The sequence below is a fragment of the Phacochoerus africanus genome, chromosome 9 (genome assembly GCF_016906955.1).
Source record: "Phacochoerus africanus isolate WHEZ1 chromosome 9, ROS_Pafr_v1, whole genome shotgun sequence".
NCBI lineage: Eukaryota > Metazoa > Chordata > Mammalia > Artiodactyla > Suidae > Phacochoerus > Phacochoerus africanus.
The window spans coordinates 99,376,784-99,393,463 of NC_062552.1; the positions used below are offsets into that span (position 1 = coordinate 99,376,784).

The 16,680-nt window shown below is 39.8% G+C and overlaps 1 protein-coding gene across 8 annotated transcripts in view; it reads right to left on the minus strand.

Annotated features, from left to right (window-relative positions):
* NUMB (NUMB endocytic adaptor protein) overlaps positions 1-16,680 on the minus strand; it is a 181,877-nt gene that overhangs the window by 141,530 nt on the left and 23,667 nt on the right. For all 8 annotated transcript variants that reach the window (XM_047797733.1, XM_047797741.1, XM_047797735.1 and 5 more), the window contains exon 2: positions 1,212-1,343. The gene's annotated coding sequence lies outside the window, so the exon portion shown is untranslated. The remainder of the gene's footprint in view (positions 1-1,211; positions 1,344-16,680) is intronic.

Genomic DNA, 16,680 nt, shown 5'->3' on the forward strand with positions numbered 1-16,680 from the left:
AAAAATAACTAGCATTTTTTCAAAAGCAAAAAACCTGCACTACGAATCTTATCTTGCAACTTTATAAAATTTTTTCTCTACTTTTGATTATAGCACTATGCTATTTTGTTCATACAAAATTCAAAATCTATTTCTTATTTAGACATATCTTCAAAATCATATTCTAGCAGATAAGAGCAAAAAAAACTTACTGGACCCATACACCATAATTTCCTGCAAATTTCCTTCTTTTTCATTTATTACACCCATGTTTATATTCTTTTTCTTAAAAGTAATACAAGGAGTTCCCTTCTAGTACAGTGGGTAAAGGATCTGGCACTGTCACTGTGGCTGCTTGGGTTGCTGCTGTAGCACACGTTCAATCCCTGGCCAGGAACTTCTTCATGCTGTAAGCACAGTCAAAAAAAAAAAAGGAATGCAAATTGTGGTAGATCATTTGGTCCAAAAATGGCTACAATGGCATTCATTCCACGTGCCCTTTTAATCTGATGTTGGTACTCTTCCCTTCAAGTTGAGGGTTGTCCAGCCTCTCCTCTGAACCTAGGTAGACCTTTAGGACTACCTCAACCAACAGAAGAGAGCAGGTAACACCACATGACTTCCAAAACTAAGTAAAAAATGCCACGTAACTTCACCTTGCTCTCTGAGATGCCAAGCAGCCAAACAGAGAGGTCATGTGTAGGTATTCTGGCCTACAGCTCAGGCCCCTGCCAAGAGCCAGCATCAACCACCAGATACATGAGTGAGCAAGCCTTTAAATGATTCTAACTTCCAGCCATTGGACCACCTCCACCCCTCCAGCAACCCCCGCCTCACACCACTTGTTAACAGAGATAAGATGTCCCCACCAAGTGAACCTTGCCCAAATTGCAGATACATGAGCAAAATGAATGACTAATATGTTTCAAATCACTGAGTTTGGGTAGTTTGTTATGCAACAAGAGGTAAGTTCATAAATACAATTTGGAAAATGCACAAAAAGAGAAAGAAAAATTTTTAATTAGCCTAAGTTTTACCACTGTTAACATTTTGACACATGTTTTATAATCAAAAAATTGTTTTTGCCCCACTCATCTAGCATTCCAAATGCTTCGCTTTTACCAGGATAAAGGGTTAAATTTTTAAAGACAATCAACTGTTTGCATCTAACAAAAAAACAAGACAGAAGAATATTACCATTTATCCTTATCCTTACCATCTTTTTCGCTTACCTGTCCTAAGTGAGGTGTCTGAGGATGGCTGGCCCACCAATATTCCAATCTATGGATGTGGGTCACGACGGTGGGTTGCAACAGCAGCTGCACTGGCCCTCTTCCCTGGAAGAAGCTGCCTTAGCCCTGAATCTGAAATTTTCAAGGAAAGAAAAAGCTAAATAAAGACATCTCTCTCTCTCTTTTTTATTTTTGTTTTTCTTTTTTTTTCATTTATTACACCCATGTTTGTATTCTTTTTCTTAAAAGTAATACAAGGAGTTCCCTTCTAGCATGGTGGGTAAAGGATCGGGCACTGTCACTGTAGCTGCTTGGAAGTTAGCTTATGGAAGTTCCCAGACTAGGAGTTGAACTGGAGCTACAGCTGCCGGCCTATACCACAGCCACAGCAACGTGGGATCTGAAGGGCGTCTGCAACCTATACCACAGCTCACAGCAACGCGAGATCCTTAACCCACTGAGTGGGACCAGGATCAAATCCAAGTCCTCATGGATACTAGCTGGGTTCGTTACCACTGAGCCACAACGGGAACTTGAAAACATTTCTTTTTAATCACTTATGAATTCTATCTCTCGACTGAATGGGGGCTGATAGAGTGGGATGAGATTACACAGAAGTGAATGCACAGGTATCACTAAAATGGAATTGGGTAATACGGATTCAGTCCAGCTCAGCTGCTGCTGGTTTTTGTTTTGGTTTTTCTTTTTTTCTTTTTTTTTTTTTTGCTTTTAAGGGCCATACCAACAAAGGTTCCCAGGCTAAGGGGTCCAATCGAAGCTAGAGTTGCCAGCCCATGCCACAGCAATGCCAGATCCAAGCCGAGTCTGCAGTCTGTACCACAGCTTACAGTAACTCCAGATCCTTATCCCACTGAGGGAAGCCAGGGATCGAACCCCCAACCTCATGGTTCCTAGTCGGATTGTTTTCACTGCGCCACAAAGGGAACTCCCAGATCAGCTGCTTAACAGTCATATTATTTTAGTGAAGGTTCTCTGTGCCTTATCTCATCACATGATGAAGACTGAGGGAGCAGGATAAAAACTGGAGGCTGAGAGACAGAAGGCCTAGGTTCTAAAGTCCGTGATAATTCTGCCTTGCTGTAAGAACTTTGATACTTCTCTAGGTTCAGATATATCATCTCTAAAAGAAGATATATTAGATAACAGTTCCTGAAATCTAATTCTTGAATAGGTGCCAGCAACAACCAAAAAATGGGTTTAAACTGTGCTTACTCTGACACTGTCCTTCCTGTTTTGGTATTAAAATGGTTTCTTTTATGAGATGATGTGATAGATAGTAGTTGTTGTGTTTTAAATACCCTATATAGAGTCAAAATCAAAAGCTGTAGCCCTACATAAGCAATCTAAAATTCTTTTTATAATTCTAGTGTGTGAATGATTTATCTGAGCTTCAAAATTCCTTTTATTTCTAATATTCTACTCAACTAACAGTTCACAACTTCACTCACTATTCAACTAACTACTTAACTAACTGTTATTAGGTACCTAATTTGTGACAAGTACTCTACTAGTTGCTGGAGGACCACAGAAATATTTAAGACTAGTCCTTGCTCTAAAAAATCTCTCAATCTAACAGGGAAACTGAAATTTGAAACTATAATTTCAAATACAATATAATGGATTAAGACTTCAGAGAGGTTTTGCACCTATGAAAGACATACAGGAGGTAGAATAGTAGAATGAATGAATTTTTAAATTAAGTAGGATTTTAGACTGAGTTTTGTGGTTTCATGAGGAATTATCTCTTTGAACCTCAATTTCTGTATTTGCAAAGCGGGAATGACGGCAGATACCAATGAGTTGTGGTAAATAGACAAGACACTTGAAATAAAGGGCCAATCCACCTGAAAGTTTGGCTTATATACCTTCCAGAAGACAAAATAAAAATGAACATGTATTAATGATCGGGCACAAAAGGAGTTATTTACAACACTGATTTACTCAGTAGTACCTTTCTCTACTAGCCTAAGTAAATGGACACAACCAAGTTTGCTGCATTTTATATTCCTAGCACCTAGTACAATGTCTTATAAATAGCAAGTATCAATAAGCACTTTATTAGTAATGGAACTAGAGATTATCATACGAAGTCAGCAAGAGAAAGATAAACACCATATGATATCACCTTTACGTGGAATCTAAAATATGGCGCAAATGAACCTATCTACAAAACAACACAGACATAGAGAACAGACTTGGGGTTGCCAAGAGGGAGGAGAGAAGGGAGAGGGATGGACTAGCAGTTTGGAGTTAGTAGATGCAAACTCTAACTTTTTTTTTGTCTTTTGTCCTTTTAGGGCCGCACAAGCAGCATATGGAGGTTCCCTGGCTAGGGGTCTAGGCCAGAGCCACAGCAATGCCAGATCCAAGCCGTGTCTGTGACCTACACCACAGGTCACGGCAACGCCGGATCCTTAATGCACTGAGCGAGGGATCGAACCCACAACCTCATGGTCCCTAGTCGGATTTGTTACCACTGCGCCACAATGGGAACTTCCAAACTATTTACATTTAGAATGGATAAGTAACAAGGTCCTACTGTATAGCACAGGGAACTATATCCAATCTCCTGTGACAGATCATAATGAAAAGAATATAAAAAATTAATGTATACCTAGGTATAACTGAGTCATTTCGCTGTACAACAGAAATTGGCACATTATAAATCAACTATGCTTTAATAAAAAATAAAAATAGTTTATTAGGAAAAAATTATTTGTCGAATGGCTTCTCTTTTTTATAGGAATTGAAGTTACGGCAGCTTAAAGTAAAAATTCTTAAGATTTTTATTCAAAACGAATTTTTTTCTTTTTTGGCTGCCCCATGGCATATGGAGATCCAAGGCTAGGGATCAGATCCAAGCCATAGCTGTGACCTGTATCACAGCTGCACCAAAACTAGACCTTTAACCCAACTGCTCCGGGCCAAGGATTGAATCTGCATTCCAGTGTTGCAGCAATGCTGCCAATCACATTGTACCACAGTCGGAACTCCCAAACTAATTTTAAGTGTGTATTTTAAAAGCTCAAACCTGTCATATTCAAACCTGGATATGCATGCCTGGGTGTGTTTTTTGGTTTGTTTATTTTTTGGACATGCCCACAGCACATAGAAGTTCCTGAGCCAGGGATCAAACCCTCAATTACTTTACATTTATATTACTTTTTCATTTATCTTATATTTCAATTACATTTCCAGGCATTACTATCTTGACTTTTCAGAATATATAGGCAAGGCTTATATGGTTCTAAAGGAAAACTGAGTTAAAAACTGGAAGACATTAGAAATGTATTTTCTATGGACATCTACTTTCAGATAATTACATACTTCAAAACCCACAGAATAAGAACAGCTGAATTTCATTTCCAATAGATGCTCTAACAAAGCAATTTCAGATGTAACTTCCAAAATATATTTTTAGTCTCCAATGTGTTTCACTTCATTTCTTCTTTGGTTCTGATTCTAGAACAGACTATAATGTTTTTGATATTTTACTTTCAGTTTTAACAGCTATATTAAAAGAGATCTAAATACTGAAATACCAATAGGTATAGTAAATGCTTTTCAAATATGCCAGAAATCACACTGGGTACGTTACCACTGCAAACACTTGACATGTATTTGATCATAATGAACCAATATAATTAAAGGAACATTTAGATTTTGTCCATGATTACATTTCATATCTTTCTGCCTCTATAACAACACAATAACTAGTCTCCTTACTATACTGTAACTATTTTCAAGGAAACCAATTACACTAACCAAGGAGCCATAATAAATTATGAGTGTTAGTAGTAATTCTCCAATATCTTCAGAATGGAACAAACTAGATGCTATATTAAAAAGGATATATGAATATATATTACTTCTAAAATAAGGGAGAAAAAAGGAAAAAAAATCTAAACTTCCAAACATACAATCAGAAACACTGGCATTATGAATTCACAAACTAAATAAAAGGTTGCTGATTCAAAAATTTGGCTTGACAAATTTTTCACTATGGATAAATGTTTGATAGCCACTGGGCATTTTATACCACCTCCAAGATTAAGAGTCTTCTGTTAATTCTATGAAGATAAATGAATTCCGAGGTTAGACTCCTCTAGGTATCATGAGAGGAACAGATCAGAGAAAGGCAACTTGAGTACATTTAAGCTTTATTCAGACTTGTAAAATAAATTTGAAATTTCAACACAGAATATGCCTATAGAAAAAAAAATTACACCTTTTTTTTTTGTCTTTTTGCTGTTTCTTGGGCCGCTCCAGCGGCATATGGAGGTTCCCAGGCTAGGGGTCGAATCGGAGCCATAGCCACTGGCCTACACCAGAGCCACAGCAACGCGGGATCTGAGTCGCGTCTGCAACCTACACCACAGCTCAAGGCAACGCCGGATCGTCAACCCACTGAGCAAGGGCAGGGACCGAACCCGCAACCTCATGGTTCCTAGTTGGATTCGTTAACCACTGCGCCATGACGGGAACTCCCTATACCTTTAAAAAAAAAAAAAAAACACACTAGAGGATTCGATCCCTGGCCTCACTCAGTGGTTAAGGATCCGGCGTTGCCATGAGCTGTGGTGTAGGTTGCAGACCCGGCTCAGATCCCGAGTTGGCTGTGGTGTAGGCAGGCGGCTACAGCTCTGATTAGACCCCTAGCCTGGGAACCTCCATATGTCGCGGGTACGGCCCTACAAAAAAAAAAAAAAACACACACACACGATAGAGTTCCCATTGTGGTTCAGTGGTAACAAACCAGACTAGTATCCATGAGGATATGATGTGGGTTTGATCCCTGGCCTCATTCAGTGGGTTAAGGACCAGGTATTGCCATGAGCTACGTTGTAGTTCACAGACATGGCTTGGATCTGGTGTTGCTGTGGCTGTGGTGTAGGCCAGCAGCTGCAACTCCAATTTGACCCCTAGCCTGGGAACTTCCATATGCTGCAGGTGCGGCCCTCAACAGACAAAAAAAAAAAAGCAAAAATCAAATTTAAAAAAGAACAAAAACATTTATAAAGCACTTATTTTTAATTTTTTTTCTTTTTACTAGAATCACTATGCCAGTTAGGGTAAGTATAAAGACGGAAGAAAATCTTCCCAATTACAAATTCAATTCTCCTAGTCAATATTTAACTCTTGTAAGTTTTATTTATCTGACTAGATATTCACTTTTTTTTTTTTTGGTCTTTTTTTTAGGGTCACACCTGCAGTATATGGAAGTTCCCAGACTAAGGGTCAAATGGGAGCTGCAGCTGCCAGCCTACACCACAGCCACAGCCACACAAAGATCTGAGCTGTGTCTACATTTTACACCACAGCTCATAGCAACACTGGATCCTCAACCTCAAGGCCAGGGATCAAACCTTCGTCCTCATGGATACTAGCTGGGTTAGTTACTGCTAAGCCACAACAGGAACTCCTGTCATATCATATCATATCATATCATACCTGTCATACCTGAAGATACTCATCTCTTTCACCTCCGAGTATCTTTTCAAAGATTTCAGACCTATCTACCATCCAACCTCAATTCAAAAAACAAGTGTTGATTACTGTCTTAATACCCCCTCTTTACACATGAACATTAATAGCTCATAATTTCATTTTGCCAAGGCCAAGTTCTGAGTGATATGTTGCTCAGAACTGCAAGCCTGTGCAGCATGACCCCAAATAACTCCTCTCAAAATGGTAGCAGGCTATTCTTTTCTCTTAATTGTATACTATTTCCTTGCTACTCAAAAGTGTGGTTCTCAGACTGATGTAGTAGCACAAGCATCACCTAGAAGCTTGTTAGAAATGCAGTACTGGAGTTCCCGTCGTGGCATAGTGGTTAATGAATCCGACTAGGAACCATGAGGTTGCAGGTTCGGTCCCTGCACTTGCTCAGTGGGTTAACGATCCGGCGTTGCCGTGAGCTGTGGTGTAGGTTGCAGATGCGGCTCGGATCCTGCGTTGCTGTGGCTCTGGTGTAGGCTGGCGGCCACAGCTCCGATTCGACCCCTAGCCTGGGAACCTCCATATGCCGCTGGAGCGGCCCAAGAAATAGCAAAAAAAAAAAGAAAAAAGAAAAAAAGAAAAAGAAATGCAGTATTATCTCAGGCCCTACCTTAGGTCTGCTAACTTAGAATCTGCAATTTACAATTACTTGAGATTAAAGTCAAATAAATTCCCATGTAAACTAACACTCTTCCTCCTCAGGAAAAAAAAAAAAAAAAGATCTAGACTGTAAAAAGAATGAAGAATTCAAGAGAAAACATCTGAATATGCACATTAGCAAGTCACCAGAAAACTGGAGAATAAACTATTGAGACCTGAGCTTTAAAGAATATGTTTAGAGTTCCCGTCGTGGTGCAGTGGTTAACGAATCCGACTAAGAACCATGAGGTTGCCGGTTCCATCCCTGACCTTGCTCAGTGGGTTAAGGATCCGGCCTTGCCGTGAGCTGTGGTGTAGGTCGCAGATGCAGCTTGGATCCTGCATTGCTGTGGCTCTGGCGCAGGCCAGTAGCTACAGCTCCAATTAGACCCCTAGCCTGGGAACCTCCATATGCCACGGGAGTGGCTGTACAAAAGGCAAAAAAAGACCAAAAAAAAAAAAAGAATATGAAGTTTATGGTTAAGTAAAAAGGGGAGCCCAGGTCTGACATCACAATAGATTATCAAGAATAGAAAGCCCCAAGCAACCCCATCCTGCCCCTTGCATCCTCAGAGAACGATCTAACTCTAGCACAACTCAAAATATTTAATTAAGGCATACCTAGGGAATTCATCCCATCATGGAGTGGCAGATACTTAAGGGCTGAATCCAAATTTAGTGCTAGCTGAAATTTTATTGAGCTCAAGAGCCAAATGTTTCCAGGTATAGGAACAGTTGCACTCTCAACTCATGTAATGCTGACCTCTGACACACTTTTTTTTTTTTGTCTTTTTAGGGTTGCACCTGCAGCATACGGAGGTTCCCAGGCTAGGGCTGGAATCAGAGCTGCAGCCGCCAGCCATGCCACAGCCATAGCCATGTCAGATCCGAACCAGGTCTGTGACCTACCCCAGTGTTCACATCAATGCTGGATCCTTAACCCACCAAGCAAGGCCAGGGATGGAACCTGTGTCTTCATGGATGCTGGTCAGAATCATTTCCACTGAGGCACAACCTGAACTCTGAGCACACTCTTTAAGCAAAGGAAAGCCAGATCAACATACCTGTTCTCCAAAGAAAACCAAGTCAACTACCTTCAACTGTGAAAAGTCATGTATGAAATCATTTAGGGCAGTCATACGAAGAAAAAGAGAACAGCATCACATGTAGCAAGGGTGAATACTGATTCTGTTTTTCTTGGTCAACTCTCAGAGTTTGTGTGGGGGAGGGTGGTCACCACTAAAAATGTTTCAAATTCATTATTGTAAAGAAACACTTGTGCACTTGGACCTGAGGACATAAACAAGAATATATATATATGCATTTTTTTTTCTTTTTTTTTAATTGGCCACACCTTCAGCATATGCAAGTTCCGGAGCCAGGGGTCGAGCCACAGCCACTGTAGAAGCAACGCCGAGTAGTTATGTTGTGAGCCACACGAGAAGTCCAAGAATATATTTGTAATAACAACAAAATGGAAAAAGTAAATGTCTATCTTGAAAAGATAAATTGTGGTATAATCATACAAGTAATATATGTATCTGAAAAAATGAACCACTGTTACACACATCTGTATGGATAAATCTTAAAAAACAGGAAGTTCCCATCGTGGCTCAGTGGTTGGCGAATCCGACTAGGAACCATGAGGTTGCGGGTTCAATCCTTGGCCTTGCTCCATGGGTTGAGGATCCGGCACTGCCATGAGCTGTGGTGTAGGTTGCAGATGCAGCTTGGATCCCGCATTGCTGTGACTGTGGTATAGGCCAGCAGCTACAACCCAACTGGACCCCTAGCCTGGGAACCACCATATGCTGCAGAAGCAGCCCTAGAAAAGGCAAAAAGACAAAAGAATAATAATAATAAATAAGTAAAAACACTTCATAAAAAAAATCTTAAAAAACATTACGTTGATTAGCCAAAGTAAATAAGTATATACAGCATTGTTCCATTTTTATAGTTTTACAAATAAGCAAAACTAAACACTATATTTCTGAAATACATACGAATGTGGTACACTTAAGGAAGGGAATGACAAATACCACCAAAATAAAACCCTGAATAGTTTTATCCCTCGTAGAGAAATAGGTGGATGGAAAGAAATCAAGGAGAAACATACCACAACATCACTAATGTTCTAGCTCTTAAACTGGGTGGTGGGTTAACAGCTATTTTTTTTGTTTTTTATTTTTTTGCCTTTTTGGTGCCGCACCCACAGCATATCGAGCTTCCCAGGCTTGGGGTCGAATCAGAGCTGCAGCTGCTGGCCTACACCACAGCCACAGCAACGCAGGATTTGAGCCGAGTCTGCAACCTACACCACAGCTCACCGCAATGCCGGATCCTTAACCCACTGAGCAAGGCCAGGGATGGAACCTACATTCTCATGGATACTAATCAGATTGTTTCCACTGAGCCACCATGGGAACTCCAGGTATGGTTTTATTATATGCTTCATTACTTGCGTATACAGTAACATCTTCTTGTCTATACATCAAATAGATCTTAAGTGGAAAGGAAAAACAAAAATGGAAGAAAGAGGGAAGGAAAGGAAAGGGAAGAAGGAAGGATGGACATCAACAATGAAGGTCAACATGAACCCTCCTATCTCCTCCTGGAAAGGCCACATAGATTTCCATTAAATATGGGCTCATTTGACAACTCCATTAAAATAAAATTTTTTGCTTTGAGTGCATAAATCTGAAATGAAATGCAAGCAGGTAATTAGTCTTTCCTCGGTTTTTAAAAATTAAGATAATGTCTAATGTAATATAGGAGAAAAAAATAGTAATTTAAATATTTTAGTGTATAACAATCCTAGAAGTCATACTAACAAGGAAATAAACACTTGCTCCTACACCTAGAAATGCCATGAACATGACAGGTACAAATGAAGACTGACACAAATGAGCTGTGTTGGGAAATCAAATATCATAAGTAACAATTCCACTGATAATATGACTTTCTGAAACAGCAACTCTTATAATAGCTCTGCTGAAACAAAGTACAATTTGCCCCTGGTTACTTAGTAGTTACATTACCAGAAAATGGTGTCTATTAAAACCACACAAAAAGTGAAGTTCTTGCTGTGGTGCAGCAGAAACAAATGTGACTAGTATCCATGAGGACATAAGTTTGATCCCTGGCATGGCTTGGTGGTTAGGGGATCTGGTGTTGCCCTGTGCTGTGGTGTGGGTCACAGACTCGGCTTGGATCCCACATTGCTGTGGTTGTGGCGTAAGCCAGCAGCTGTAGCTCTGATTCAACTCCTAGCCTAGGAACTTCCATAATGCTTCCGGCACAGCCCTAAAAAGCAAAAATAAACAAACAAAACCATGCAAAAAAATACTTTGTGTTTAAATGTAAAACAAAATTAGGATCAGATAAGTACAAACAGGTTTTTCACCTACAAGAAGGTCTGGGGAAATGTTCAAAATTCCTGCAGAACTCTCTCACACTTTGTGGGATGTATGGCATTCCTAGAACCTGCTAAATGAATGCCAATGCTACACCCACCCCACTTTAATCACTGTGGCAACCAGAAGTGCACCCACAAAGATCCAAGCACATCACTGAGGAGGTACTGACCCCATTGAGAATGAGTGACTTCAAGAAAGGCTGGGTCCTGAGTCCCCAGCATGGTGCAGCAGAAACAAATCCAACTAGGAACCATGAGGTTTTGGGTTTGATCCCCGGCCTCACTCAATGGGTTAAGGATCCGGCGTTGCTGTGACCAGTGGTGTAGGTCACAGACTCGGCTTGGATCTGGCATTGCTATGGCTGGGCATAGGCCAGCAGTTACAGCTCCAATTCGACCTCTACCCTGGGAACCTCCATATGCTGCAGGTGCAGCCTTAAAAAGCAAAAATAAATAAATAAATAAATAAGAAAGGTTAGGTCCCATCTCCCAAAGCAATAGAAATAAAAACAAAGGAGTTCCCGTTGTGGCGCAGTGGTTAACGAATCTGACTAGGAACCATGAGGTTGCAGGTTCGATCCCTGGCCTTGCTCAGTGGGTTAAGGATCCGGCGTTGCAGTGAGCTGTGGTGTAGGTCACAGACGAGGCTTGGATCCTGAGTTGCTGTGGCTCTGGCGCAGGTCAGTAGCAGCAGCTCCAATTAGACCCCTAGCCTGGGAACCTCCATATGCCGTGGGAGCAGCCCTAGAAAAGACCAAAAAAAAAAAAAAGAAAGAAAAAAACAAAAATAAACCAATGGGACTTAATCAAATTTACAAGTTTTGCACAGCAAAGGAAACCATAAAAAAACAAACAAACAAAAAAACACAAAAAGACAACCTACACAATGGGAGAAAATAGTTTCAAACAAGGGCTTCATCTCCAAATATACAAACAACTCATACAACCCAACAGCAAAAAAACAACCCAACCGGAAAATGGGCAGAAGACCTGAATAGACATTTCTCCAAAGAAGACATACAGATGACCAAGAGACATGTGAAAAAATGCTCATCACTAATTATCAGAGAAAGGCAAATCAAAGCTACGAGGTACCACTTCACACCAGTCAGAATGTGGCCATCATGAGTAAGTCTACAAATAAATAACAAATGCTGGAGAGGGTGTGGAGAAACCCTCCTACACTGTTGGTAGGAATGTAAATTGGTACAACCACTGTGGAAAACAATATGGAGGTACCTCAGAAAACTAAATATAGAACTACCATATGATCCAGCAATCCCACTCCTGGGCATATATCTGAACAAAACTTTCATTGAAAAGATACATGCACCCCTACATTCACTGCAGCACTATTCACAATAGCCAAGACATGGAAACAACCTAAATGTCCATCGACAGATGAATGGATTAAGATGTGGTTTGTATACACAATGAAATAATACTCAGCCATAAAAAAAGAACAAAATAATGCCACTTGCAGCAGTACAGATGGAACTAGAGACTCTCACACTAAGTGAAATAAGTCAGCAAATGATAAATACCATCTGACATCACTTATATCTGGAATCTAATATATGGCACAAATGAACTCATCTACAGAAAAGAAACCACACTCATGGACATAGAGAACAGACTAGTGACTGCCAAGTGGGGGGGGAGTTTGGGGTTAGCAGCTGCAAACGACTGCATTTGGAGTAGATAAGCAATGTGATCCCACTATATAGCACGGGGAACTGTATCTAATCACTTGTGAAGAACATGATGAACGATAACGTGATAAAAAGAATGTATATAAATGTATAACTGGGTCAGTTTATTGTACAGCAGAAATTGACAGAAGATTGTAAATCAACTACAATAAAAATTTTTTTAAATAATTTTAAAAATAAATTAAGATTAAAAAAAAAAAAAAAAGGCTAGGTCCCTGTGTGGACTCCAGACGCCTTATTTTTCTTGACATCACAAAGCTGAATGTAATGATAAAGTCTAACCAATTTCTAACTCTGGCAAAGGAGGACTCCTCTTACAGTTAAGAAATTTTTATTAGGGAAAATACAAAGGCAGACAAAAACCTAAGGATAATCACACTAAAAAAAACTGAAACATCAAATCAAAGGTTGGCAGTCTTGGAGTTCCCATAGTGGCACAGCAGAAACGAATCCGACTAGGAACCAAGAGGTTGCGGGTTCGATCCCTGGTCTCGCTCAGTGGGTTAAGGATCCGGCATTGCTGTGAGCTGTGGTTTAGGTCTCAGATGTGGCTTGGATCTGGCGTTACCGTGACTGTGGAGTAGGCCAGCAGCTGTAGCTCTGATTAGACCCCTAGCCTGGGGATCTCCATATGCCAAAAGTGCAGTCCAAAAAAAAAAAAAAAGTTGGCAGTCTTTTCACCCATGTGATGGCAATCTTTGAGAACAAGATTGCCATTCTGCTAAAATACAACAAATGTCACAATCAAAAAACACTGTAACACTCAAAGAGTATGTTATAGTTTAAAAAGCATCTTTATTTAATTTTAATATTTATAGCAATTCTTTTCAAGTTATTTTTAGGGAAAACAATCTCAAAAAGGTCAAAGTCACAGAGCTAGTAAACTGACAGAGACAGGACTTTGAGTCCTCTGATTTCAAATTCTATGTTCATTCTTCCAAACTATATCCTGCTTCACCACAGTCCAAAATGACAATACATTTCAAAAAAAATTTGTCCATTAGTACAACAGAAGTATCAATGTCAAAAGATCAACATAAAGGTCCCAATCTATTTTGACACATGACAGTTGACTTATATTACATATATCAGTTATTTCTCAATATGAGAAATTTTTTTTGGCCACAACCACAGCCAAAACCAAGGCCAAGGATCAAATCTGAGCCACAGCTGTGACTTACACCACAGCTGTGGCAATGCTGGATCCTTAACCCATTGCTCCAGGCTGAGGAATTTTTTTTTTTTTTTTTGGCTTTTTGGTATTTCTAGGGCCACTCCCATGGCATATGGAGGTTCCCAGGCTAGGGGTCTAATCGGAGCTGTAGCCACCAGCCTACACCAGAGCCACAGCAATGAGGGATCGGAGCCGCATCTACAACCTACACCACAGCTCACAGCTACGCCGGATCCTTGACCCACTAAGAAAGGCCAAGGATCAAACCCGCAACCTCATGGTTCCTAGTCGGATTCATTAACCACTGCACCACAACAGGAACTCCAGGGACTGAGGAATATTTAAATGTCTCATCTATACTGAAAAAGAGAAGTCCAAGAAAAATACTGAAAAAGAAAAATGAGAAATTTTAGCAGTTACCATGACATACAATGTCTAATTATTTCCTAATAATGGAAAGATTCTCAATCAGAATCCTAGTGAATCTTCTATTTTATCACACATTTCAGAATCCCACCATAGATTCTGACAATTAAATAGTTAACGAAGTCTTTTAAAAAAAATCTTTTAGTTTGGAGAGAAATGCATAACCATTAAGAACTTTGTAAAATCTCAAGGTGTTATTAAAGTACTACTAATATAAGCAATACAAGCCCACCTCAGGAAACAAGAAAAAGCTCAAATAAACAACCTAACTCTGCAACTAAAGCAGCTAGAGAGAGAAGAACAGACGAGACCTATAGTAGAAGGAAAGAAATCATAAAGATCAGAGCAGAAATCAATGACATAGAAACGAAGAAAACCAAAGAAAAGATCAATGAAACAAAAAGCTGGTTCTCTGAAAAGATCAACAAAATTGATAAACCCCTAGCCAGACTTATCAAGCAAAAAAGAGAGAGGACTCAAATCAATAAAATTAGAAATGAAAAAAAAGTAACAATGGACATCACAGAAATACAAAGGGTCATAAGAGACTACTATATGCAACTATATGCCAATAAAATGGAAAACCTAGAAGAAATGGACAAATTCTTAGAAAGGTACAATCTTCCAAGACTAAACCAAGATGAAATAGAAAAGGTGAATGGACCTATTACAAGAACTGAAATTGAAACTGTGATTAAAAAACTTCCAACCAACAAAAGTCCAGGACCAGATGGCTTCACAGGTGAATTCTATCAAACATTTAGAGAAGGGATAACACCTATCCTTCTGAAACTATTCCAAAAAATTGCAGAGGAAGGGATACTCCCGAACTCATTTGATGAGACCACCATCACCCTGATACCAAAACCAAAGATACCACAAAATAAGAAAACTAAAGGCCAGTTTCACTGATGAACATAAATGCATAAATCCTCAACTAAAGACTAGCAAACCGCATCCAACAATACATTAAAAGGATTGTACATCATGCTCAAGTGGGATTTATCCCAGGGATGCAAGGGTTCTACAATATCCGCAAATCCATCAGTGTGATACACCACATTAACAAACTGAAGAATAAAAACCATATGATCCTCTCAATAGACATGGAGAAAGCTTTTGACAAAATCCAACACCCATTTCTGATAAAAACCCTTCAGAAAGTGGGCACAGAGGGAACCCACCTCAACATGATAAAGGCCATATATGACAATCCCACAGTGAACATCATTCTCAATGGTGAAAAGCTGAAAGAATTCCCGCTGAGATCAGGAACAAAACAAGGATGTCCGCTCTCACCACTACACTTGAACATAGTTTTGGAAGTCCTAGCCACAGCAGTCAGAGAAGTAAAAGAGATAAAAGGAATCCAAATTGGAAAGGAAGAAGTTAAAACGATCACTATTTACAGATGACATGATACTATACCTAGAGAATCCTAAAGACGCTACCAGGAAACTGTTAGAGCTCATCCACGAATTTGGCAAAGTCACAGGATACAAAATTAATACACAGAAATCGACAGCATTTCTATACACTAACAATGAAAGAGCAGAAAGAGAAATTACGGAAGCAATCCCGTTTACCATCACATCCAAAAGAATAAAATACCTAGGAGTAAACCTACCTAAAGAGACAAAAGACCTGTACTCTGAAAACTATAAGACACTGATGAAAGAAATCAAAGATGACACAAACAGATGGAAAGATATACCATGCTCATGGATTGGAAGAGTTAATATGATCAAAATGACTATACTACCTACGGCAATCTACAGATTCAATGCAACCCCCATCAAATTACGAAGGACATTTTACACAGAACTTGTAGAAACTATTTTAAACTTTGTTTGGAAGCACAAAAGACCCAGAATAGCCAAAGACATCCTGAAAGAGAAAAGTGGAGTGTTGCAAGACATGTTTCCTTGAAAACTCCATCTTGTCCTTCTTTACTTTATCCCATCTTCTTGACTTACTTTATCCCATCTTCCTGCTTTGAAAAACAGTCACAGTGCTGGTAAATGACTTAAGCTTAAGAACAAAGACCTAAAGGCATAAGTGACTTAAGCTTAAGAACTGTTATGTGCCTAGAGGTCAGAGTAAGAGCTTAACCCTTTACCACCTAAGTGGCTTTCTAAATAGTAAAAGAACTTATATAATAGCAAACAAACCCTGTATCATCCACCCATAGCCACTCCTCACTTGATCTCATCTAAAGAGCACAATAAAAGCAGTGTGGATTCTTGAGGGCGCTCTTGGTCCCTGAGACCTTGAGTTCCCTGGCTCCCATCTTTACTTAAGATAAATGTCTCAGTGTCTTGTTTTGTGTTAACTATTTTTCCTTAAGCTCCACAGCACCCGTTCTTCAGCCCCATCCTGCTGAGCTGGCCCCGGCAGTGGAGCTGGAGGAATCAGGCTCCCTGACTTCAGACTCTACTACAAAGCAACAATCATCAAAACCATATGGTACTGGCACAAAGACAGACATATAGATCAGTGGAACAGGATAGAAAGCCCGGAATTAAACCCACACACCTACAGCCAACTAATCTATGACGAAGGAGGCAAGAATACACAATGGAG